Source organism: Lynx canadensis, chromosome F2, assembly GCF_007474595.2.
Source record: "Lynx canadensis isolate LIC74 chromosome F2, mLynCan4.pri.v2, whole genome shotgun sequence".
Classification (NCBI taxonomy): Eukaryota; Metazoa; Chordata; class Mammalia; order Carnivora; family Felidae; genus Lynx; species Lynx canadensis.
The window spans coordinates 17036827-17062937 of NC_044320.2; the positions used below are offsets into that span (position 1 = coordinate 17036827).

At 50.9% G+C, this 26111-nt stretch overlaps 1 protein-coding gene across 2 annotated transcripts in view; it reads right to left on the minus strand.

Moving 5' to 3' along the window:
* Positions 1–26111, minus strand: part of ZHX2 (zinc fingers and homeoboxes 2) — a 164164-nt gene that overhangs the window by 69721 nt on the left and 68332 nt on the right. For both annotated transcript variants that reach the window (XM_030304545.2, XM_030304546.1), the window contains one exon: positions 20187–20257. The gene's annotated coding sequence lies outside the window, so the exon portion shown is untranslated. The remainder of the gene's footprint in view (positions 1–20186; positions 20258–26111) is intronic.

The window sequence follows — 26111 nt, forward strand, 5'->3', positions numbered from 1 at the left end:
TGATACAACCAAAGTGATTATTAACCGAAGTTCATCGGTTTACATCAGGTTTCACTCTTTGTGTTGTGCATTTAATGGGTCTTGACACACGTGGGACATGAGTCCTCCATTACAGCATCACACAGGATGGTTTCCCTGCCATGAACCCTCCCTGTGCCCCACCTGGTCACCCCTCTCTCCCTTCCTGCTCACCCCCCCCCCCCCCCCCCGGCAACTGCTGACGTGTTTAGAGTCTGGATAGTTTCCCCTCTACTAGGTAATGTGACCAAGTTGAAATCCTACAATATGCAACCACTTCATCTGGCTTCTTTCATTTACCAATCTGCACTTAAGGTTCCTGCGAATCTTTCCTTGGCCTGTTGGCTCATCATTTCCTCTTATGACTGAATAACACTCCACTGGGTGGATATACCACACTTGGTTCATCCATTCACCTACGGAGAGGCATCTTGCTTGTGTCCAGTGTTTGGCACATATTGCTTAACTTTTAATGGCATTTTTGTGCATTTTAATTGATTTTTTTTCCCTGAATTGGCAGCCTTTCAGAAATGCTGAGCTAAATATATGTGTACTCAACTCTCCATTAATGTACCTCGAATATACAGAGCAATAAACTCCAGTATCAGGTGTAGACACCAGACCCACCAGCCACATGATCAGTGTTCTAGACTACGGGATTTTGTAACAGACCTGAAAAGGCTGCCCCCCCTCCCCCTAGTGTTGGGTGTTCGGGACACAATTAGGGTTTCTCAACCTTGGCATACGTGACATTTGGGGCCAACTAGCTTCTAGCTGAGGGGGGCTGTCATGTGCATTGTAGCATGTTTAGCAGTGCACTAAAATCCTTCACCTGCTGTCAGGTGCCCAGGTGGCTCAGCCAGTTAAGCACCTGACTTTGGCTCAGGTCACGATCTCGCGGTCCGGGAGTTCGAGCCCTGCGTCAGGCTCTGGGCTGATGGCTCAGAGCCTGGAGCCTGTTTCTGATTCTGTGTCTCCCTCTCTCTCTGCCCCTCCCCCACTCATGCTCTGTCTCTCTTCTCTCAAAACTCACATAAAAAATTAAAAAAAAAAAAAAGATTCTCTCTCTGCCCCTCTCCTCCACTCGCACGTGCCCTCTCTAAAATAGAAAAAAAAAAAAAATCCTTCACCTACTAGATGTCAGCAGCAACCCTGCCTGAAATTGTGATGAATCAAAAATGTCTCCAGGGGTACCTGGGTGGCTCAGTCAGCTGAGCGTCTGACATGGGTTCAGGTCATGATCTCACGGATCGTGGGTTTCGGCCCCGCGTCGGGCTCTGTGCTAACAGCTCAGAGCCTGGAGCCTGCTTCACATTCTGTTTTCTTCTCTCTCTCTCTCTGCCCCTTCCCAGCTCATGCTCTCTCTCTCTCAAAAATACACAAACATTGGGGCACCTGGGTGGCTGAGTCGGTTAAGCGGCCGACCTCGGCTCAGGTCATGATCTCGTGGTTTGTGAGTTCGAGCCCCGCGTCAGGCTCTGTGCTGACGGCTCAGAGCCTGGAGCCTGCTTCCGATTCTGTGTCTCCCTCTCTCTCTGCCCCTCCCCCGTTCATGCTCTGTCTCTCTCTGTCTCAAAAATAAATAAATGTTAAAAAAAAATTTTTTTAAAAATACACAAACATTAAAAAATTAAAAAAAAAAAAAGAAGTGTCCAGATGCTGCCAAATGTCCTCCGGGCAGGGGTGGGGAGCAAAAGTGCTCCCTCATGCCTCCCACTTCTGAGAAGCACTGTTTTAAACATTTTGTTGTCTGCTCTCAAGGTGAGAACTTTCAATGCCACCCCAAATCTCCCACATAAAACCCCACCCCCTGGGAGGGGCCTTCCCTTCACTAGGTGGCAGGTGGTGCCACCCCCTTCCCCCCAGGCCTCCCAAGGCCCCTGCATGTCCCAAGAGTTGGGTGTGTTTGCTTTGATCCCAGCTAAGCACTCCAGAGACGACAAATTCAACATCTAGATGATTTTAAGCTGTCACCGACTCGCCAAATACCACACTGAACCAGGGTCTGCCTGTCTCCTGACGGTGGTAAGGTGGTAATCCGGGACTTTCTCATGAGCCAGGAGGGTCTCACCGGGGGAGCCCTGACAGGCCACAACCCCATTTCTCCATCAGTGAGTCTGTCGGCTCTTCCTCCGAAACACACCCCCCACCTGCCCGCCTCCCACAGCTTCACTCCTGCACCCCTGGTCCAAGCTGTCATCGCCCTCCTAGTTGGGCTTCTCCCCAGCGAGCCAGTTCCCGCACGGCTGTAGGGCAGGATTTAACACGTCCAAATCCCACCACGTCTGTCCGGCTCCCGCGGCTTCCCATTTTTGCTCGGAGCCCCCCGGTGTTGCTGCCAGTCTGCCCGCGGCCCTCGCCTCCACCCCAAAGGGGTGTCTTTAAGTGAAAGAATGAACCACCAGCGGTGGGACGCGTAAGGACGAGGCAAGAGCAGGTGCCGGGCCCGGCACGGTGCTGGATTTGCTGGGCCGCGCGGGGCCCCGGGTGTCCCCCTAGCTCTCTCACGTGAGGGCGGGCTCCAGCGTGGCCAACATCACCCCCTCCGCTGGCCTCGGGTCCCACCTGACCAGGCCTAAGGGCTCTGGCTCCTCCTTCAGGCTCAGCCCCCTGAGCACGGACAGTCAGCGCTGATGCTGACGGGGGAACTCTGACATCCTCCCCTGACGGGCTTTTCTGGGACACAGCCCCGTCAGGTGGGCTGCAGTGCCGGTCTGGAAAATGCAAATCTGTTGCAACAGGACCCCGGTGGAGTAAGCCTTGGAGGTGGCAGGCATCACAGTTGCCCCCGTGGACATGGAAGGAAAGGGAGAAGTTCTGCAGGACCCACAGTCCGGTTTTGTGCATTTTGTTATTTTGCACATACTTGTGCCCGAGGTCATCTGTGAGAAACCACAGGTGAACAGACTTCGCCCACCTGAACCGAAATCCACAGAAATGAACAGAAATCCACCTCAAATGAGTGCCGGCTACCTCAGTTTACCTTGTGCGTGACGAGTCACGACCGTCACAGCTGGTGTTACAGCTTTCGTCCCTCTACTACGCCACGGTGACCCACAAGTTGCCGCCTTCTGCCACCCAGTTCCTCAAACACACGGTTCTCGTGGCAAGGAAAAACGCTGTATTTACTGCAGTATTTGTGCCTTTCTAAACCATGTGTAACGTGTAAAACTGTGCCACTGCTCTTATTAGGACAAAGTTTTTGAGAGTTGTGGCCCTAACTTCGTCCTCCCCGCGATTGCGCCCGGTGATTTTTACTGTGCGGTTTTGCACCATGTGGCAGATTTGAGGAACGCGGATGTGGCATCACAGTATAGCTGACTACGTCCCACACCACCATCCGTGTATCACAGCAGCGGGCTGGAGTTCCTCGTGAAGCGGTCAGTCAGCTGAACAACCCACCCCGAACACTGTTTTCTCTTTTCACCTGAACTTCCCTTTTGCCTTGTTGTTGTTGCTTCCTGGGGATCGCACATCTGTCCCCATCCCCGCGTAGACCATTAGGAGCTGTGCCTCCACCTCTGTTTTCTTGGGAACCCAGGACAGAACACTGCACATGTAGGGGACGGCAAGTGCACCAGGGAGAAAGCGGGCTTGGGGTCCCTTAGAACAGGAAGAAAGCCAGCATGGCGGATACTCAGTGGAGGAGACGGTAGGGGCTTGATGGGTAGAGAAGGGCGGGATCTTTCACTTAAGGTTTGGTCAGCCGGGGAAAGGAGTCTGGACATCAGCTGAATTGCAGGGAGAAGCTACTGGATGGTTATAATCCTTGGGAGTGACGTGATTTGGTTTGTATAGTAAAAAGGTAACTTTGGCAGAGGTGTGCAGGGTGGATTGCAAGCAAGACTGTAAGGGGGGGAAGGGGGGCCCATCAGGCCCAGGTGAAAGATGAGGAGGTCTGGGCCAGGGTGGCAGAGGAGGCCTTGGAGGTGGCAGGCATCACAGTTGCCCCCGTGGACATGGAAGGAAAGGGAGAAGTTCTGCAGGACCCACGGTCCGGTTTTGTGCATTTTGTTATTTTGCAGTTTGGGGCAAGTCACTATTCTCTAGCGAAAGGAAGAAAACACATAAAAAAAAAAAAAATTAATAGGGGCACCTGGGTGGCTCAGTCGGTTAAGCGTCCGACTTCGGTTCAGGTCATGATCTAACGGTTCGCGGGTTAGAGCCCCGCGTCGGGCTCTGTGCTGACAGCTCAGAGCCTGGAGCCTGCATTGGATTGTGTCTCCCTCTCTCTCTGCCCCTTCCCTGCTCACACTCTGTCTCTCAAAAATAAATAAGCATTAAAAAAAAATTTTTTTTAATTAATGAAGATTCTTGAGGGTGGAGGCAAAGTTGCAAAAGTGCAAAGCTCATCGGCTGGCTTTGGAATTAAAAATAAAAAGAGGGGTGTGTGGGTGTTTGACAAATTATGCAAGGAAAGGCGGTTGCTTCCATTCATCCCTTTCAGGGAACAATAACCACAACATGATAAGCCGCAGTGCAATGCTTGTCTAGGTCTGAAACGTGGCCAAAGAAAGGAAAGATTAATCACACAGGGAAGGCTGATATCTCAGGGGCAGATTAAGACAACAAGCTGGCAATTTTGAGTCTGATTAGAAACAGCTAAAATCAGAACTTCCAGTTAAGGACTATACTTTACGCAGCCCTCTTTTTTGAGGGGGGCTCGGGAGTAAGGAGCGAGATTGATTTAAGTTAATTAAGCCTAGTGCTTAATTAAGTGTTCTCAGATACAAACTGTATCCTTTTTGAATGGCTAATGCAAACCTGGGTTCACAGCTCCATTAAATTTGCTGGCTGGAAGTTTTAAGGAGATGGGGAGGTTTCCATTAGGTACATGAGCCCAGGCATTTTGCCAATACCGGAGCTATGGAGTGACAGGATGGGTGACTTAGGGAAGGGACAGATCTCCTGCTAAGGACAGTCAGGCAGCCTGGTAAAACAGAAAGGATCTAGATTTTGGGGTCAGATGGCTTCTCATCTCCACGGGGCCTCTCACCAGCAGGGTGACCTTGGCCATGTATCCTAACGGACTCCTCAATATTTTTGTCACGCAAGACGCCTGTTGTGACTCCACCGACACGCCCGATAAGGATTTTTGTCCACAAGCTACACTTTTCAAACCCTACTTAATTTCCATTTATGATTAATCAAAAATGCACACAGTAATGGCAATAGGCAACATTTACCACATGCTTCGTATGTTCGCTCCAGGTACTACTGTAAGCACATGACATAGATGAAATGCTGAATCCTCTTACCATTTCTAAGGGGTAAACACTATTATCCCCACTTTACAGAGGAGAAAACAGAGGCACAGAGAAATACAGTAACCTCCCCAAGGTCACACAGACAGTACATGATAAAAAAGAAATCTGGACCCAAGATTCTGATTGAACACAAAGGAACAGTTTTAGTTTGTGTTGGCCTGGACCTCTTTTGTCTCTCCTAAGGGCCGGCAGCCAAAGTGTCACTGCTCTGGCCTTTGTTTTTTAAACTGGAAAACAGATACCATCCCTGCTTTAACCTCCCTCGAGGAGTGAAAAGGCCCCATGTCAAGGTGCTTAGAAAGCTTTACAGGTATGTGGTACACAAGGATGACGGTGGAGGGTTTGTGTGCTCAAGCTGGAGCCTGTTAGCAACACTCACGCGCCCAGCAAATGAACTGGTGGTGATAATGCATCTCAATCAGATGAATTTGGTCACGTAGGTCATTCGGTGTTAATCAAGTGTTCGGATTTACAGAGATGGTGCCACTGCCTTCTGAGTCACCAGGTTCAGTGAACGCACGCTTTGGTAGTTTTGTGTGTGTGTGTGTGTGTGTGTGTGTGTGTGTGTGTGTGTGTTGGGGTATGACCTCAGGGGCTCTCTAACGTGATGCTCCAATCGTCAGAAGGGACCAAATGCTGGGGCAGTATCTGTTTTAGATGCTTTTTAGAGTGGTGCCAGGGTTTCACCTTTGCTTCTCTTGTGGCATGTTCTCCCCAGTGTGCTTCTCAATCTCAGGCTTCCAAAGGGACAAGGACAGCTAGTATTTATTATGGTGTCCTTGCTGAATCCTTGCACGGGAAGCAGACGTTCACAGGCTCTGGAGGCCAACAGCCTGTGTCCAAGCCCCAGCCCCACCTTGGTGGGGCCTCTGGCTGGTCACTCTGTCCCTGAACATCAGCTTCTTATCTGTAAAAGTGGGGTAAGAACAGTACTTTCCTCAGAGTGGTTTTGAGGGTTCAGGGAGAGTTCTAGGAATATGTCCAACTTCAGGGCAGTACTCAAGAATCTTAGTCCTTAATTTTAAACTCATTTACTTCTCATAACAGCCCCATCGGGGAGATAAGATTCTCTCCAGAGGCACAGAGAATTAGGTGAGTGACATGTCCAAGGCCACATGTCTGCAAGAGGCAGAATGGGGATGTGAACACAGTCCCTAGGGCTGAGCTGCAGATCATTGGCGGTAAAGAGAGAGAGAGAGAGAGAGAGAGAGAGAGTGAGAGAGAGAGAGCGGGCTGGGCTGCACAGCTGGCTTTGCCACTCTGACAAAGTCACTTCAGCTCTCTTGGCCTCAGTTTCCTCATCTGTGAAATGGAATAATGCTAGTCCTTATTGTTATGAGTATCCAGTAGAGCGCAAAGTCAAGGTATTGGGCTACTATTAAATAAATGATGTGGAAGAAAAAAGAATTCCTTAGACAGACCTTCCTTTCATTTGACCTATATTTCTAGACAGACTGCCTTAGGGCAAACCTTGGGTACCAAGTTCTGCCAGGAGACACATGGCCAACCTTGAGTTCCCAGGGCTGCGCTGTCCTTGCCGCCTAGAGAAGCAGCTTAGGACAAGCAGTACATCCAAACCAAGTGCTACCGGGGGTACACGAGGTCCCCCTCCCTGTAGTGACGGGTTCTACTTGTCACTGCAGACACCTCGGGTCAGGGATTAGGTATGATGTTGAAGACACAGACGCTGGCTTAAATGCCATGCACTGAGGACTCACTTTGAGGTCAAGGTCACCTTGTAGCTCTCAGACCAGAAGAAATCATATGACTATTCCAAGTCTGCCTTTGAGGATTCCTCCTCCCAGATGGCTTGATGCTTTCGTCTGGTGGATTTTGGGAAACATGTTACTGGTTACACTGATAGTTCCGATTGTATATCCTTCCCTGTATCCATCCTACTCTTTTTTTAAAAAAAAATTTAAATGTTTATTTACTTTTAAGAGAGAGAGCAAGTGAGCATGAGCAGGGGAGGGGCAGAGAGAGAAGGAGACACAGAATCTGAAGCAGGCTCCAGGCTGTCAGCTCACAGAGTGATGCAGGGCTCAAACCCACAAACGTAAGGTCGTGACCTGAGCCAAAGTCAGCCGCTTAACCGCTTAACCGACTGAGCCACCCAGGCACCCCCCCCAACCCATACTCTTTGACATGTAACCTTGTTGAGCTCTCCCACTGTGACTCTGGCCATGTGACTTGCTTTGTCCAACTGGAGGTTTGTTAGCAGACAGGATGCAAGCCAAGGCTTGCAAAAGCACGAGCACCTTTCAGATTGCACCCTTGCTCCTATGCCTGAGCAAGACTACTAGAGGGTCAACCATGTGTGGGGCTTTATCCACTCACCCCTGTCATCCCAGCTGAGGTCATCTTAGATCAGCCAACCCCAAAGATGCGGGTAAATCCAGCCATGATCAGCAGAGCCACATAACCTTTAGCTAACCTCAGGTTCATGACTGAACCCAATCCATGAAGGCTAAATCCTGTAGATTATGAGCTAAATAAATGCTTCTTGTTGTTCATGGGTGAGGTTGGTAGTTGCTTGTTATGAAGCACTATTGTGGTAATAAATAGCTGATACACACATACATATGTATATATTAAAAAATACAGTGCATTATGTCTATGGTTATAATTTGCTACACAATCTAAACCTTCCTTTCTCTGCTTTTGGAGATACTGGGGCAAAATGTTCCCATATTGCATAGACATGCACACTCGATATAGACCCAGTCATATTATCCCAATGAAATCCTGATCCAAGAAAATGGAAAATTCTAAAGGCTTTTCTCTCCCCCTTAGGTCTCATGCTTCCTCTTCCAGTCCACTTATTTTAAATAAAAGCCCAATGTATATTTTAAATAGATAGATAAGGTCCCACTCAAGGCCATGAATCTGCCCTTCGGATGGTCAACAAGACAGTGCTTCTCCTACAAATGCAGCTACTTAGTCCTCCTACTTAGAATTGCCCCTCTGCCTTCAAACCCCATCCTCTCTCCACGACTATACAGGAGCCTTCAAAGTACCTACAGCCGCTGCCCCCAGACAGCCCTCCCTGGAGCCACCAGCAGGGCACCCGTGCTCCCCCAGCACCACCGGTGTGCTCTGTGTGGTACTGCCCTTGGCGTTTTGTTAGGTGGCAAACGCAGACAAACTGAATTCCAATCCCCTCTTACAAACAGCCCCTCTTACAAACAAGAAGCCTCGCATCTTCAGGCAAGTTCCCCAACCCTTCTGAGCCTCAGCCTCCTCGTCTACAACAAGGTGGAGATAATGAGAGTATCTATCTCACAGGACGAATGTGAGGATTAAATGAGATAGTACAGCACCAGCGCTCAGCATTGTGCGAGGCACAGTAAGCCCTTAATAGATGTGAGCTATTATTATAATTGTATGCATGGTACCATGGGAACCTGAAATCCTAGCTAGCAGTTATTTAATACTTACCATGTGCCTACTGTTTTGAGTATTTTAAGAACCGTTTTAGTGCTTTTTATACGTTTATTTCATTTTTTAAACCTCATGACAACAGTTAGGTTGTCCTATAGGTAGTGTTATCGCCAATTTATGGATGAAAAAACAGAGGCACAGAGAAGTTAAGTAACCTACCTAAGAGCATACAGCTAATAGATCACCATGATAGCACTCTCCACTCTCCCTACTTTATTACAGTTATTAACCCATCCTTCCCAATGGGGGTCTGGGATGTGTAATTAATTTGTGCCTTCTCAATGCTCAGCACATGTCAGACCATCATATTGGTGGAGGCTGCCACAGAATGTTCCGTGTCTCCTTGGTCTTTTCTCTTTCATCTCTAGCCCCCTTGAGGGCAGAGGACTGGGTCTCCTGATCCCTGCACCTGCTCCTTACTGAATCGACCGGGTGGGACCAGATGGCGCCTTGAAGAGGAAACGAGCCCCTTCTCACAGTGGCGCACACACGCTCTGGGCTCTCCACACGCCGTCTCGCAATCCAGCTTGATTCAAGGCACAGGAAGCAAACAAGGCTTTCAGCAGCCTCAGGCGAGCTGGGGTGAAATTAGTAGATTGGTGTACAAAGAAGCGTTTAATAATGCTATCACGCTACCCGTCCTCACGGAGCCGTTGTGACATTCTGCATTAAAAAAGTGACAACTCTCAATTGCTGCATGTAACGGAGGCCTGGCATCACATTGGTGCCCAGCCCCCAGAACACTTGCATTTTCTGGTGACGGATGGCACGCAGGGATCAGGGGAAACTGATGGCTTCATATAAAAATGTCTTTGTAAACCCCTCTAAGCCCTTTGTGGTGTGGTGGTTCTTCTGCTCACCTGGCAGGAGCATAATTTTTGTTAAATATTAAGGAGCTGTTTGTTGAAATAATGTTGTCATGGTAACTGGGTGGGGGGAGGGGTGCTGAAATAGTCTGGTGCTGCCCGAATTACCGCATATTAATCAAGTGCGTGGTGCTATTTAATGAGTTTCCCTGTATGCCTCCCCGTAACAATGAACGCAGAGGACCCAAGGACTTGGGGTTGTGTCTTTGTCACTCTTAAAGACGTGTTCTCTTGGGGCACCTGGGTGGCTCAATCGGTTAAGCATCTGACTTCAGCTCAGGTCATGATCCTACGGTTTGTGGGTTTGAGCCCCGTATTGGGCTCTGTGCTGACAGCTCAGAGACTGGAGCCTGCTTTGGATTCTGTATGTCTCTCTCTCTGCTCCTCCCCCTCTCATGCTCGGTCTCTCTCAAAAATAAACATTAGAATTTGTTTTTTAAAAAGGCATGTTCTCTCACCCATTCCTGGTGCTGTGCTGTGTTTGCTGGATAGACGGATGGATGGACAGATGAATGCCAGAACCAAAATCTTAAATGGTTCTCATGAGAGCTGTTTCTGACCACTCTCCCACTTTACAGTGGGAAGGAATTTTGCAGAGAGTTGGGGAAAGCCTGAGAAGGGGGAAGGCACAGCCAATGATTCCCTTGCCTGAAAAAATCAATGGAAACAACAGGGAGGCAAGGCAGGCGAGTGCAGACTCGGACTGCCTGGGTTCAAGTCCCCATTCCATCTCCTCCCACTGTGTCACTCGTGAGCGAGTGGCCTGCTCTCCCACGTGGCTTGTCCCCCATGGGTGCACCTGGCTGGTGAGGGGACGACAGGTGACGCTCTTACCCAGAGTAGGTGCCCAATCACATACTGACCACCACCCCTGTGTCCCCACCCCCCACCCGGAGGGGAAAACCCCAAGGGGGCCCCATGGTGCTTTCACGGTCTAAAGGTCTAACCGGACCATGACCATATAATACAGGATCCAAACCCAGGTCTGGTCGACTCAACTGCCTTGTTCTTTCTGAGGTTGGCAAACTTTTTCTGTAAAGGGCCAGATAGTAAATATTTTAGGCTTGCTGGGTCACATGCACTCTCTGTTGCGTGTGTGTGTGTGTGTGTGTGTGTGTGTGTATTTAAAATCCTTTAAAAATATAAAACCATTCTTAGCTCACAGGCTGCTCAGAGATAGGCATAGTTGGCTGATCCTTGCCATGCTGTCTTATGAGGAAACAGGAAAAAAGGAAAGCAAAGTTAAAGGAGATGTATACACGGCTTTTTCTCCCACTAAAAGTGGGTTGAAGCTACACATAAAAAAGAAAAACTTGGGTCTGGCAATTTTACTTTAAAAATCAAAATAAAACCAGCCCTGGTGATTCCTTGGGAGTCCTGCAAGGCTCGTTTTCTGGTTGACGAAGGGAGGCATGGAAAAGTGGGGTGACCGGGGCCAAGGTCACACGGCTAGTGAAGGACAGAGCCGGCACATAAACCCTAGGGGGTCTGGTGCCAGAGAACTTCACCACCACTCCATCCATCTGCCTCCACTCTGTTTTCTGTTACTCCAACACTCCCGACATCTTCCACCAGCTGACCTGGTAAAGAGCCAGACTCTGGGGTCTGGCAGACCTGTGATGCAGCCCCAACTCTACTGTCACTGAATGTGTCACTTTGGAAGTGACTCATTTTTTGGTGCCTCAGTTTCCTTGATGGTAAAATGGGGGTTATTTGCTGTACCCTGCCTCTGGGTGGTTAGTTTAGCAAATGGCCTTGGTCATGGCAAATGTTGCCTAAATATTACAACACTAATGACAATAGCTGTGGCAGGCAGAAAAACAGCCCCCAGACACGCCCAGGCCCTAATCTCCAGAGCCTGTGAATGCTACTTTAAATGGCAAAGAGGAATTAAGGTGGCTAATCAGCCGACCTTAAAATAAAGGGAGTATCCTGGATTATATGTGTCGGCACAATGTAATCACAAGAGTCGTTAGAGATTGAAAAGAGATGCGGAAAAGTCAGCTTCAGAGTAATGCAGCAGGAGGGAAACTCAACTGGCCATTGCTGGCTTTGAAGATGGAAGAACCATGAACTAAGGAATTAGGGAAGCTTCTAGCAGCTGGAAAAGGCAAGCCACGGATTCTCTACCAGAGTCTCCAAAAAGGAATGCATCTTGTTGCCACCCTGATGTTAGCTCAGCGAGACCCATTTCAGACTTCTGACCTCGAGAACAGTGTGAGTGGTTTCAGGCACGAAGAGCGATTGGAACCAGGGAACAGATACCCTGTTGGCCATACAAAGGAGAAGCCTCATCAGCTGAGAGCTCACTTAAAGCAAAGATAGCATCCTGCCCGGGCTGGTGGGTGAGCCAGCCTCCCCTGTACGCTCACTGATGCTGCTCAAACAGCAATCCTTGGCTTATGCATGGACACGTGACCCAAACCCCTCAACCCCAGGGCATCCGCTAGGATGGCCACCAAAGCAAAGCTCTCTTTCTGTGGGGGTTGCCGAGAGAAGCTGCTGGATCTTTGGGGGGAAAACTTGCCTGAGCGAAGCCCACACAAGAAATCTGAGTCTAGAGACAGAGAAGCGATACCTGCTGACATTGTTTAGATCCAGCTGGGCTCAGGGCCAGAGCAGCTCAGACTTTTCAATTACATGAACTGCTTTTTTGTTTTTTATACTTCCGTCAATTTGAATCAGATCTCTAAGCTTGTAACCAAAAGTCTGACTAATATAATTGAATATCCACTTGAGCCTTGTTACCTCCTGGTTCCAGGTGTTATCATTTCCTTGGCCAATAAACTGTGGGCTCTGAAATAACACGGAACAGGGTTCAGGGCAGGGCACCAGGGCAAGTGTTAGATGGACAGAAGGGGAAGGTGGGAGGCCATCTCTCCTGTTCAACTCAGAGGCAGAGTCTACTGCTGCTGGAGGAAGGAGCAGAGGACCCCTCACGTGCTGAGTGGGAGTGTGGTTTGAACCCGCACCTGGATTGTGCAGAACCGCCCGCCTTTTATGGGGTCTTCATGTCCAGTCGGGCAGGACTGAGTGAATTTCATATTAGCGGCACCTGGGACAGCGGTAGCTCCGTTTCCCGACTGAGTTGTTTTTTTCCGGTCTTGCCTCTTAAATGTGGATAGTGTCCCCGGGTTCTGCCCCCTGCTCTGAGCAGTCCCTGAGAGAGAATGCAATCACCCCATGGCCTTGCCTTGCTCCTCCGTCAGCTGTCTGTCCATCTCACTCCTTCCCAGTAGGCCTGAGGGACGTGGCACAAGCCCTTTGGGAATGGTGACAGTCACCCATGTTGATTTTTCACAGGACAGCGGGGGGGGGGGGGGGGGATGGTGAGGCCACAGCTGGGGAGGGTGATGCAATTTGTAAAGAACCCAGTTGATGGCCTTCTCTTCCTCCCCCAGGACCACCCCTGTCAGGTTGACAACCACTGACCTCTGGGTGGAGGACTCCGGAACGAATCCCTCCTGTCCTGGGCTCGCTTATGCCCATGTTGGACATCCCCAATAGGATGAAGACACGAATACTAACACTAAAAGTTAATATCAAGACCACTGCTCCCGTAGGGCAAGGTTGCCCCTACTAAGCACTCTCCGTCAGCACAGCTCCTAACGCTACTTGTCCTGACCGAACGGCCTCTCAGGCAGCTAATAACTGTGTAATCCCCATTATATAGACGAAGACGCTGAAGCTCTGGAAAAGGAAATGACCCCTCCAGGGTCACACGGCTAGTAAATGGTGGAGTTGGGATTTGGATTCATGCCATGTGGACTCCCGAGACCACGTGCCTGACCGCTTGCTCTACGCTGCCCACCCCGGTCCCTGGGCGTCCCACACGTGCGTCAGCTACTACCTTCCCAGCGCCTTCTGTACCACCTGGCACGTTTTCTCTATCTGTTCACTACCACGCTCAGCAGGATCTCCCTCAGATTCCCAAGCCAGGAGTGTAGGGCTCCCTCTGGACTCCTCTGTCCCCACTTTCTGTGTTCAAGACCGGTCGATGATGCTTTCTCTGAACTAGTACGCTGGGGGCAACTCCCCTCGCTTCGCCTCTGCCGTGACTGTCCGTCACAGTTCACACAGTCACACCGTCTCTCCAGGGCCATCTCTCTGCAGCTGCCTCCAACTGCGTCTTGCCTGTGATCTGCCTTACCTGCAGCCTACTCCCTGCACCGTGACCACGTCGTGCGTCACATCACCTGCTTGGTTTCCAACTTCCGACAGCTGTGTATTGCTTCCTGCGGAGTCCAATCCTGACCGTGGCATTTGAGGATCTCCAGGCTTTGACTCATCCAAGCTTGCCCATCTCAACTGCCTCGTGCTCCTCCCTCAGGCTCCACCTGCTCCAGCAATGCCGGACTTCTGGCATCCTCCAAATGTCCCAGGTGTCCTCTCCCTCTGCATCTCTGCCCATGATTCCACAGCCACCTATCTGCAGAAATTCTCCCCCTCCCTCAGGCTCTAGTTGAAAGCCTCCTGAACCCACAGGCAGAAGGAAGGATGTTGTTTCTGTGGGCCGAAACTTAAAATCTTGCTGGTGTCAATCAGGCTATCACATGACACACTGATTTCTGCATTTCTTACTGATTTTGATTTACTCACTCTGTGCCAGTCCCTGTTCTAAGCGCATACCATAAACTCAGGAGTCCTAACTACCCTGTGAGCTGGCCCATTTTACAGACGAAGAAACTGATGCACACAGAAGTTGAATAACTTGGCCAACACTGGGGTCAGTGAGGGTGGAGCTGGGATGCTAACCCAGCCAGTCCAGCTCCAGAGCGCATGGTCTTAATGACCCTGTGGCACTGCCTCACACTGGGTGGTGGGGCCATAAGGTCCATGGGGATCCAAAGAGGGGACAGGGGCCTCAGAGGAAGCTGCAGGACTTGCTGAGTTTCAAGTGCTAAGGAGACAGCCCTGGCTGCCCGGGCCTCCAGGTGACAGCTCCCCAGGAGAGCCTATGCTGGCTGTCCCCCCTCCCCCCCAACCACAAGGCCTCCCCTCTGCTCCAAGCACTCTCAGCGCCATCCTCAGGAGCGAGAAGACGAGGCTGGACAAGGATGAGGACAGGGACCCACAGCACAGTCATCACACAGGGAGTGGAGGCTCAGGGGAAAGAAGGGGAGGGAGGGTGAGGGGTCCATGCCCCTCCTCCCCTGCCCGTGGGGCAGTGGGCAGGCTGCTGGCCAGGCCTTCTCCTGGGGCAGGGAAGATGAGGCTCTGGCAGGGGAGCAGGGCATGGGCTGCAGAGCGGTTCTGTTCCAGTCCAAGGAGAAGCACGAGGCTGTCCACACCGGGGCCGGAGAAGGCGGGACAGGTGCTCCAGGCACCAGAACAAAGGGCGCGCGCTTGTCCAGTGCCCCCTTAGAACCTCTGCTCTCAGCCAACAACCCAGGAGTCCTGACCGGCTCCCCTGGGCCTCCCAGGCCTGTTCCCCCACCCTGGGCTCCTGTGACTGGGGAGTATTGCCCCTCCGGCCACGTGGGTTCCTCTCCCTGCCTCTCATAGATTCAATGGGTCTTGATTTCTTTAAGTGAGAACTTCTTTCTCCTAAAGATTCTCAGGGACTAAGGCCCAAACTGGAGTTCCGTTCCCAATTTCCTACCCATTTTTAACAAGTAGATCCCCTCTTTGACACGCTCACACTCAAATTCACTTGGTATCAATTCGGCATTTTTCCACCTTTGCTGTCCTGACTCTCCCTATGGAGGGAGCGGTATTTGGGTGTTGACACCTGCCGAGTTAAAGGGAAGACAGGGACACGGTCTAGTCATCCTCTAGGGAGACCTGCAACCACAGCCTTCACGCACGTGCCCGTCGGGACCCTTGGAGCGTCAGCTCCTACACCCGGACGACCGAGAGCAACTCCAGTTGAAGGTTTAAGCGGACTTTCCCGTTGAAAAATCATTGGAAATAAAAAGGAAGAGGCTCTGAAAAACAGGAGTCATTTGAAAAGTATGATACTATTTTAAAAAAATCTATCTGTAACAGCATTTTCTCGAACATATTGTAAGAAGAAAGCTATGCTTTCAGGGGACTATAGATAGGAGGTGGTACAGGGGAGAAGAAATAGCATTTTTTGACCAGCTTTTGTGTGCCCGATCGCCTGCTAGGTCTCTTCTGCGTTTTTATCTCATTTACTCTCCCAAACAGCCCTATGGGGTGTATTATTTCCCCATTTTACAGATCGGGAAGCTCAGGGAAAATCTAGTTCTGGACTGTTTTGTCTCATCTTGTGCATATAATTCTGGAAAAACAGCTTATTCCTGGCTAGTGCAGCCAGCTCTAATTCAAATTCTCTGGCAATTTGAAATAGAAGTCAAGCTGCCCATTGAATGGTTTTGTACCTCAAAAACACTCTGCTTTTATCAGAGTTTCTTTTGGTGGTATCCATACTTCGCACACAAACAGAGTAAGTTGTGCTAGAAGTACAGGTCAGCTGCGCTCAGCCCTATGGTCAGACTTGCGAAGCACAGATCACTGCGGACCAGTGAACTACTTGCGAGTTCATTTCATTCCATTCACTGAAAGGTAACAAAGCTCCTGAATGTAGGGGACACCCAAAGATTAAGACTCTTCACTCACTCGGGTGGGTTCTAAAGTGGGCCAGATTAATGAGGTTTTGCTGTGCTGTGCCTCTCTGATGCAAAACAAGGCTGTTGATATAAAACATGAAGCACGGGGTGGGGTGCGGGGCGGGGGGGAGTGCAGGCATGCCAAAAACTGCCACAGATGCTACTGTCCTCTGCCTGAGCAGACATCACTAATCCATTGCAGCACACCATTTCTTAGATAGTCCTCAGAATCCTTCTCAATACCCTGCCCCTGGCAGCCAAGACCAGTCGATCAGCGTTGGCAGAAGATGAAATCTATTTACCATCCCTGACCTAGCCCGGTCACCTCATCTAAATAGAGGTGGCACAGAAGCTGAGAAAAGCTGTGTGACTGATGGAGCTCCCTCTTTGAAGCTGGCCAGGAAAGCCCCTCCTCCCTGTATCCGTCCCACTAAAGGCAGAAGTAAAATTGAGGTCACTTGGCAAAATGTTAGACATCTTTGAAGATCCCCTAGGCACAGGGGCAGTGCTTGTGTGCTAAGTGATTCTGGCTCACTACGGTCCTACTATCCAGCTAGGATCACGGTGTGACAGGCAGGGGAGGCGAAAGGTGGGTCCCTGAGCAAGCCCTGCAGTCCAGGTCTATTACTAATGCCTGATAAATGTTTCAGGCAAATGCAATTTTTTTTTTTAAGGTAAAAGCAACAGCAAAGAGTTTATTGAAAGGGAAAGCACACACTCAAGAAGGGAGTGCCAGCTCTGAGAGGGAGCCACCCCAGGAAGCCTGGGTCTCACCCACTTACTGGGACGTTAAAGGGAGCCGTTGAATGTTCACGGGAGGGATGGGGGATTTTTTTCCTTTAATGTTGGAGGAGCTTTGAGGGACTTTGCCCATACCTAGTTTTGGTCACTTGATGCATGTGTCCTGGCACCTGCCAGGAGTATACCCCGAACGTCGAGTATACTCTGTGCCCTCGAGTACCCCTGGTGGACGGGTCGTTCTCAGTCCTTTAAGGCACTTACGCGCATGTGTGGGTCTCAAAAAAACAAAAACAAAAAACGAAAAAGGAGCCTGGGCATTTTATTCTTTAGTCAGGTCCCTGACTACTTGTAGGCTGAATGTTGCTTAATGCATGACATCCTGTTTTTTATTGTTCCCTCATCCCTATTCTAACCTGCCTATAACACCATCACCCTGCCTCTCTGCACAGCTGGCTCTCCTTAGGGTCCCTGGCTCCCCACACCTGCATGACTCACACGTGTAGCAGGCACTCCTTTACCCATTTTGGAGATGCCGGACCCTCTCTGCCTGTGGCGCCCGGCCCACACCGGAACAAGCCGGATAGCATCCTGGGCCACTGTATCCTGCCTCAGACATGGTTTCAGAGGTGGCCGCTCGAAGGTGCCAGCAGCGCGCCCCCATTTAGCCGACTCTAGTCTTCGGCAATCAAGGCTGCCTCGGTGTTTCTTACAGGTGTGTACCCACACCAGCCCACAGGGGCCCTCCCTGGAAATGCCCTCCAGACTCTCCTAGGTCTGCTTTCAGGGCAAATATGGGCATTTTGTGGAGTCTGAGGCTTGGAGTTAGGCAGATGCCAGCTACATCCAGTTCAGGCAAGTGCAAATTTTTATCTGGAACCTGCTACAGGTCCTGGTGTAGTGGGTGGTGCCTGCATCGTTCGGAGAACTGGTCTCCCAGCGGAGGCGGCGTCACCAGGGAGGGGACAGGGAACGGGCTTCGGCTGGGAGGCTTGAGATTATGCTACCCAAGCTCCCATCTTTAGTGATTTTCTGTCTGCATCAACAGAATCTTTCTTTTGTACAGTGCTTTTCAAGTTGTTAAGACCATTTCTGCAAAAGAAGAAGGCTTGCACTGGGTTCCCTTTCACTGGGGGACAGGGAGGTCCGGAGACGTTGGACCACTTTCCAGGAGGGCCCCCAACAAGTAATAAATGGCTGAGCTGCCCTTGCCTTTGGAAGGGTGCCAGGACTACAATGGCCCATCAGAGGGAGAGCAGGAAAAATAGAGCCGCCTTGATCACCTCCTCACAGCATCACCGTCTTAGAGAGTGGGCTCAGGGGTGAGATTGCTTCCCTGTCCCCCCACCCTCCAGCTGAGCCAGGTCTTCTGACTCCCAGCCCAGAGCTCTCTCCTCTGACTCATGCTGTCCCATCACTGAGCCTGCCCCAACACTGGACACTGTCCTGTCCCAACACTGAACCTTAATTCAGGGTCATGCCCCACATGTAGAACAAAAATAGGGCTCAGGGTTATTGGCACTTACTATGTCCTGGCCTATGGCCCGCAGCTAGTGGAAGAGGCGAGATTTGAACCTGGGAAGATCGATTCCAGGGGACCCGCTCCTCTTAACTAGACATCACCTCCCCAGGTGCCTCCTCGTTGTTTTCCCTTTCAGTCATCTGACAATCACTTACTGAGCACCTACTATGTGCCAGCTCCTGTGAATCAAAGAACACAGCCCCTGTCCTCAAAGCCCCACTCCTGTTTGAAGATTTGCCAAGGAAGCATCAAGCCATGGCTCAAAAGCATTGTTCAGCCCTCTGTTCCCATTGCTGGTCTTCAATACCCCCTCTCCACCGCCCCCAGCACCCCCCCACCCCCAGCGCTCAGGACTCAGCTGAACAGACAGCCTATGCACAGCAACTGTCAAACTCAATTCTTATCCATGCTGTCAGTTTCTTAAAGAAAAACCCCATCTCTGGCCTCCCACTGCACCCTGCCCTCAGGGGCCCTTGATAAATATTTACAGCTGCAGCTGACCCAGGCCCAGGGGAAGAAGGCCCAGTGACAAAGCACAAAGGAAGCCTGGGGGCTCATTACTCAGACCTTCCCCTTCACAGTGGGTGTCCCTCTCGCGTACTGTCCCCACCTGGGTCTGGGTGCAATTCTTCTCACGCTAGCTTGAGTCTGGGGTACTGGTCTTGCCAAAGTGCCCCACCCCCCTTAGGAAGCCACCCTCACTGTCCCCCCACAGCCTGGGGGACTGGGGGGCTCCAGTGTCCCCCATGCCTTCTTTTCGGGTCTGTGTCGCCTGGATCAGAGCTCTAGATGGTATGACTAGCCGGTTCATCTTTCGGTGGTCCTGGCATGGGACAGGAGCCTCTGGCCAAAACCCCCACCACGCTTGGAGAGCTGCCCACCCCATCACGTTCACGACGTGCTGTGATATGTGTGTCTGTCTGGTGGTAGTTCAGGTACAGCAGGGGCCGGTGGACGACAAGTCATAGGAAGAGCTGAGGATCATCTCATCCAGCAACTTCCAAACCGTTTTACAGCAGAACGACACCAAACAGGTAGCGCTGAGAGAATGTGCACACTCACAAGCCCCCTCACTCTCCCTAAGTCCGCTACCCCTCACCCTAGAACCCCTGGGGGTTCTAGGTCATCATGGAACAGTCTGTAAAACACTAGTCAAAACCACTCCTTCCTTCAACACCGATGCTTCTGCAACCTGCACTTGAATTCTGCCAGTGACAGGGAACTCACTACTTGTAGTGGACACCTACGTCACCTTTGCATACCTCTTCTGGTAGGAATTTTTCCTTAGGTTGAGCCAACAGCTGCCCACTTTTCTTCAATGACAGCCCTTCACATGTGCAAAGGTGGCTTTCTCACCTCACCTCCTCAGGTCTCCGCAGGGCGATGGGTTACAAACCGGAGGGGACCAGGTAATGTCCTCTCTCTTCTAAGAATACCTCCCTAATCCTGGTTAAAGGCTCCCTGAAAACAATTCCAGGCCCAGGCCCTCAGGATGGTGCATCTGAGCAGAGAAAGGAAGCCCAGCCACCTACACACTCTGTTTGCTTCTAGGGAGGGACTGGCAGGACCCCTCTGAATTGCGAGGGACTCACACCTAGCTTCTCTGTGCCATTTCCAGGTGCACCTGGAGGGAAACGGTTTGAAGCTGCAAAAGTCGGACGCCCTCAGGACAGGCTCCAGGACTGGCCGCCCGCGCCCCCTACTCATCCCCTTCCCCTTCTTGAAATCCAGCTGAGGTTGCATCCAATGCATTGTCACTCACCAGTCCCGGGTTGCTTACATCCTGGGAATCTTGGTATGCTTGAACTCCAAGAGCAGCCAGTGTGTCAAGACCTACAAAGAGGAGAAACTCAATGTTAAAAGCCGGGCCGACCACCTGGGTGTCCAACTCTCTTTCCAGGCGGGATGGAGGACTGGGAGACCGGGATGGAGACGGGGGTGGGGGGGGGGCGGGGAGAAAGGAAAGTAAATGATAAGGACAAAGCTGCTCGCGAAACCAACCTCAAAACCTCTGGGCTTTGTGGGGATGCTGAGAGGAGAGGGGAAAAACAAAAAGCCCCTCACCCTGGGTGAGTCAGCAGCTTGTTGGGAAGCAGGCCTTTTAGGAGAGGAAACCAAAAGCAGGATCGGATGGGGTGGGGTGGGGAGGTGTCCCGATCCTCACTCCGGCTCTCCTGGAGTCTTTGGTGTCTGCTCCTAGCAGCGGCTGGCCGGCCGTGGTTCCATTTTGATGAAGGTGAGGGGGAAGAGGCCTGGGCCCAGGCCTCCAGTCAAAAAGGCACCGCAGTCCTTAAAGCAAAAGCCCCAAATGCGTGTTTATATCCTGGGAGGCTCCTGCCAAGCGAACCCCGTGTGCTTTGAAAATTCCTCTGGAGAGCTGTAGCCGGAGGAATAAGGCGTGTGCCCGGCTCCGAGGCTGCGTTCCCAGCATGGCAAGTTGAGGCCTGAGCTCTAGAGGTTTCTGCAGCCGGCGGAGGCCCACCTGCGGCGCACGTGTGCGCGTGGAGCTGCGTGCTGATGAGCCGTGGAGGCCACTCTCCTCACTCCCCACACCCAGGCTGCCTCTAAAGCAAAACTTGTTTTTTCTTGTTTCCCTACGAATTCAGAGGTGAGCAGAGGTTTCTCTTATCCATCGATGCCTGTTTGCAAGGAAGAACCTTTTGACTGGGGAGAAAAAAGAATCTTCATGGCAATAGTTGCCGTCATATACCTGCTCTGTGTTCTTGTTCTTCAAGAGGGAAGTCGTGTCACCTGGGAGCTGGTGGAGAGAACAGCGTCGCAGACCCCACCCAGCCCTACAGCGTCAGAACCTGCCTCCCAACAAGCTTCTCGGGTGATTTCTGGGCATACTAAGGCCCGCCAGGTTCTCATCCATAATCTCGGAAGGAATAGTAATATCCGTCAATAACCGTGGAAGGAAGGAAGTCATAGCCCATTCTCCAGGTGAGGAAACAGGCTCACGAGGCCACAACTCGCTTACTGCTGGCGACTGGTAGAGCTGAGCCAAGCCCGTGCTCGTGTGATTCCCAAGCCGGTGTTCCTTTCCACTGCATGATCTCGTGATCTCGGGGAAGCAGAATGCGAGGGGGAAGGGATGGGCAGGCCCAGCTGGGTGGGAGGGCTGGGGAAGGGCAGTGGGGGGCCGGGGGATGACCTCAGGCCCCAGAGAGGGAGGGTCCTGGGTGTCCTGGAGAGCCTTCAGAGAGGGAGGCGTTGCATGCTGCGCACTGATTTCCTCCTCCTCACTTTTTGTGAGGGCCCACAAAATTTCCCAGTTAAAGGTTCTGGGCCTTCCTCCTGCAGGAGAATTCAAGCTTCTGTGTTAATCCCAGCGATTAATTTATTTGGATTGCAGGGAGTTTGGGGCTCCTGCCCACTGCACTTAGAACTAACCATCCAGTGGAAGAAGGTCCTGGAAGACCAGCTAGCCTTAGTATTCCAGGCACTGACTTGTGGGAGGGACAATACTCTGTGAAGCCCATTTTAGTTTAGAAAGAGCTTTTTATCCATTAACTAATCGCTTAAAAGAACTTGGGAGAGGTGCCTGGGTGGCTCAGTCGGTTACGTGGCCGACTCTGGCTCAGGTCACGATCTCAGAGCTCAAAGGCTCGTGAGTTCAAGCCCCGCTTCGGGCTCTGTGCTGACAGCTCAAAGCCTGGAGCCTGCTTCCGATTCTGTGTCTCTCTTTCTCTCTGCCCCTCCCCTGCTTGCACTCTGTCTCTCTCTCACAAAAATAAACACTAAAAAAAATTAAAAAAAAAAAAAACAACTTGGGAGAGTGTCATCAGTGCTATTTTGCAGTTGAGGAAAATGAGGCACAGAGAAGTTAAGTGATTTTCCTGAGGTCACACAGCTTGTGGGCAGGCTGGGGTTGAGGTCCTCTGACGGCTCAGCTGCTCCTGATGGGGAAAGAGATCATGTCTGTCACAGGCTTATGATGTTCTCACTTAGTTTTGCCTAACTCCCCATGGCCTTGCTCTACACTCGGCTCACAGAATGGGTTTGCTGAATAGACTCATGGACCAAGAAGAAAATGGTCCACAGCCCACACAGGGTGTGTGACTGTTACCTTTCTCCATGGAAACTGGCCAGCTGGCCTTCTTGGCTTATCAGGTAGTCACGTATTACACTATGTATCGTTCCTTCTACTGCACTGGCTTCCATAAAGCAGATGAGCTCACACAGGGTATATAGGGGAAGGATGTCAACAAAATCTGGAGGTGGCAGCAGTTCACAGGCAAACGCTCCCAGTACATGAATGCTTTGCCCCAGTGACGCCAGCTGGATGCAAAGCACCAGCCCCCCCCCCCCCCGGCCCCTGGGGAAGCCTGAGTGAGCAAGGCAAGCCTGGAGGCCTCGCTGTCCAGTCGCCCTACGTGCTCCACACTCCTCCTCTCGGCTCAGCGTGGCCACATGCTGTCTTAGAAGCTCCTGTTGCTCGGGCCTCACGGATCTTTGTGCAAAGGCCAAGGGCTAGACCACCCGTTTCTGCTACCCTGTGGCAACAGCTGCAGCTGTCCTCACCTGGAACTTCTGACAAAGGCGTTGTCCCCTCCTGCCTTCGCAGCCTCAACCCTTCTCTAGCCCCTCCCATCAATCCCCCCTCTTCCTTTTTAAAATATAGCCCCTGTAGTGACTCGGGCCCTAAGTTATTGATTTTTTTTTTTTTAACGTTTATTTATTTTTGGGACAGAGAGAGACAGAGCATGAACGGGGGAGGGGCAGAGAGAGAGGGAGACACAGAATCGGAAACAGGTTCCAGGCTCCGAGCCATCAGCCCAGAGCCTGACGCGGGGCTCGAACTCACGGACCGTGAGATCGTGACCTGGCTGAAGTCGGACGCTTAACCGACTGCGCCACCCAGGCGCCCCTGATTTTTTTTTTTAAATTCAAAATCTAGCATGCCCTTTGAACTGTGTTTGTTTCAATACTAGGATTGAGCTTTATTACAGAGTTGCATGGAGAGTGACGGCTCTGCTGTCCCCCAACTGTCCCCCAAGGTGCTGCGATTTTTGAATTTTCAGTTATCATTACAATCACCCAGCTGAATGTAAGTTGCATTATAGGTACTAATATCTATATATAATGAATACTATATATAGTTATTGAATATCGAACATGTCAATACTGAATACTGACTACATTAAACGTTTGATTAAGACTTTAAAAAAAATTTTTTTTTAATGTTCATTCATTTTTTGAGAGGCAGAGAGAAACAGAGCATGAGCGGGGATGGGGCAGAGAGAGAGGGAGACACAGAATCCGAAGCAGGCTCCAGGCTCTGAGCTGTCAGCACAGAGCATGATGTGGGGCTTGAAATCACAAATCGTGAGATCATGACCTGAGCTGAAGTCAGATTCTTAACTGACTGAGCCACCCAGGCGCCCCTTGGTTAACAGTCTATATTAAGTACCCATATATACCTGATTCTGTGCTAAGCACCAGATAGACATAAAAAAAGAAGATGCAGTCCCTACCTTTAGGAAATTCACAGTATAAAAAAGGAGGAAGATAAAAAACAGACTGACCGTTGAGGGTGCAACTCTTGATTTTCGCTCAGGTCATGATCTCACGGTTCGTGAGATAGAACCCCACGTCTTGGGATTCTTTGTCTCCTCTCTCTCTGCCCTCACCAACACCACTCCCCCCCCCCACCAAAATAAAAAATAAACATTTAAAAAATCAATAATGGACTGAGTCTGAGAAAGGACAATGTGACAGAGGTAGTATGGGGTGGGGGAAGAAGCTAATGGATGCCTCATTTGTCTCGGGATAAAGACCACACTCCTTACCCCAGGGCTTCCAAGGTCCAGATTGGCTCATCTCTCCCTGCCTCGCCTCACTCCAGCGTGTTCTGGGATCCCTGACTGCCAAGCTTCTTGAATCCGTCTATCATCCTTTAGGCAGCCACACGGCTACACTTAGTCTCTTCCTTCAATGCCCTGTCCTCCCCCTTCCCCTAATTAACCCCAACTTACCCTGTAAGGGAGGCAACACATAAAACGCTTAGAATCTTGTCAGCAGGTATGGTAGCTACTATCATCACTGACATTTATCACTCTCCTCCGCTGGCCAGGTGACTCTTGAGCAGAGGGAAGTAGAGCAACTTGCAGTGGGGCTGCACAGCGAATTATTGCCAGAGCTGGGAGGGGTCTCCGCGAATCAGTCCTGTTTTCCCTGTTTACCCTCGGACCCGGCCTGCGAGACACCTGGTCCTAACCAGCATGGGGAACAGCGCTGGTCTAGGAGACAGGACTTCTGAGTCCGAGTCTCACACCCTTGTGCTGTGCCTTCACACTGAGGACTCGACTCCTTGGGACCCTGGATTCCTCACCAACCAAGTGGGGTTCTATCAGAACCTCCTCGTTGGGCCGCACCAGGGAACGAACACCTTGGTGTCGAGCACCGTTCCTGCGTGAGGAAGACGGCAGCTCCCGTTAGGAGCATTATAAATGAATTAAGGGACGTTTCGATGTTCTTCAGCCTCGACACGTGTACGTATTTCCAGTCTTCCTGGCTCAGGACTCTTTTCACCAGAAAGTGTTGGTCATATGGAGCAAAATCCCAGTAAGGAAAAATCTGCCCATGGGATTTTCCCTCCAGCTCCCCTGCTCTTTCCCTTGTGGCCTACTTTAAGCCTCCTGGATTGCTAGACACCTGAAGGAGGAAAGGGGGGGAAGCTACTTGAACCGTTTGTAGGAGAAAAACACCCCCCACCCTCCACGGTCACCCCCACTAACACAATTTATTCCATTCCATTTCTTCATTCAGCAAACATTTAGCAGATGAGTAAGAAACTCCACGTCTGGTAAGCAGGTCATTATGTCCTGCGGTGATGGCCTCATATTGAGGAGAGGGCAAGGAACCCATGGAATAAAGGGGAGGGGGTGATGGGCTCTGGCTGGGGCCAGTCCAGGCTGGACATGAGACAAAGGTCAAGTACAAAGAAGGTGGGAAGCTACAAGTCACTTCTGAGAAGCCATCATTCTGTAAGCTGGAAGTATAGTTTTAAGTTGCCTGTCTCTGCTCCAGAAAATGTTTCACCTTGATCACCAACAACAGCCTTTAATTCAAAAAGAGCATCACTAGTGAGTGGCTAATGCAACGGCCACCATTTCCCGAGTTCTTGTTCTGTGCCAGGTACTGGGCTGAGTCCTCCAGGGGCCGTCTCTCTCTCTCTCTCTCTCTCTCTCACGGCAACTCTGAGGAACATGTATTCATGTACCCATTTTATAGATGGAAACCTGAATCTTAGAGTGATCAAATACACTGCCCCATGTCACAAGAGTTGAAAGTCCAGCACTGGGGTTTTGAACTCTGGCCTGACTGGATAGTCCTTCCATTCCCCCCCCCCCATACTGGCCTCTTAAACTTTGGCCCCATGGCTGGAGTTGCTGGCAAACTGGGCTACCTCTCCCCCAAGCCCAACCTACTCTTCTACTAAGACCCCCAAGAGTACAGAGAATGCTGAGTTCATAACCTCCCTGTGGTGTGTGGGTGCAGCTTGACGTCTTGAATGAGAACGCTGAATTCTGCTCTAGAATTCATCTGTATTTGTTTCCAAATATTTCCTCTTCAAAACTGTTAAGCACAACGAACACTCGAGGAAGACGTGCCCAGCACCGGGCAGGGCACGGTCTGTTTTGCTTACTACTGTCCTCATTCTTCCAACAATGGGCACTATGGA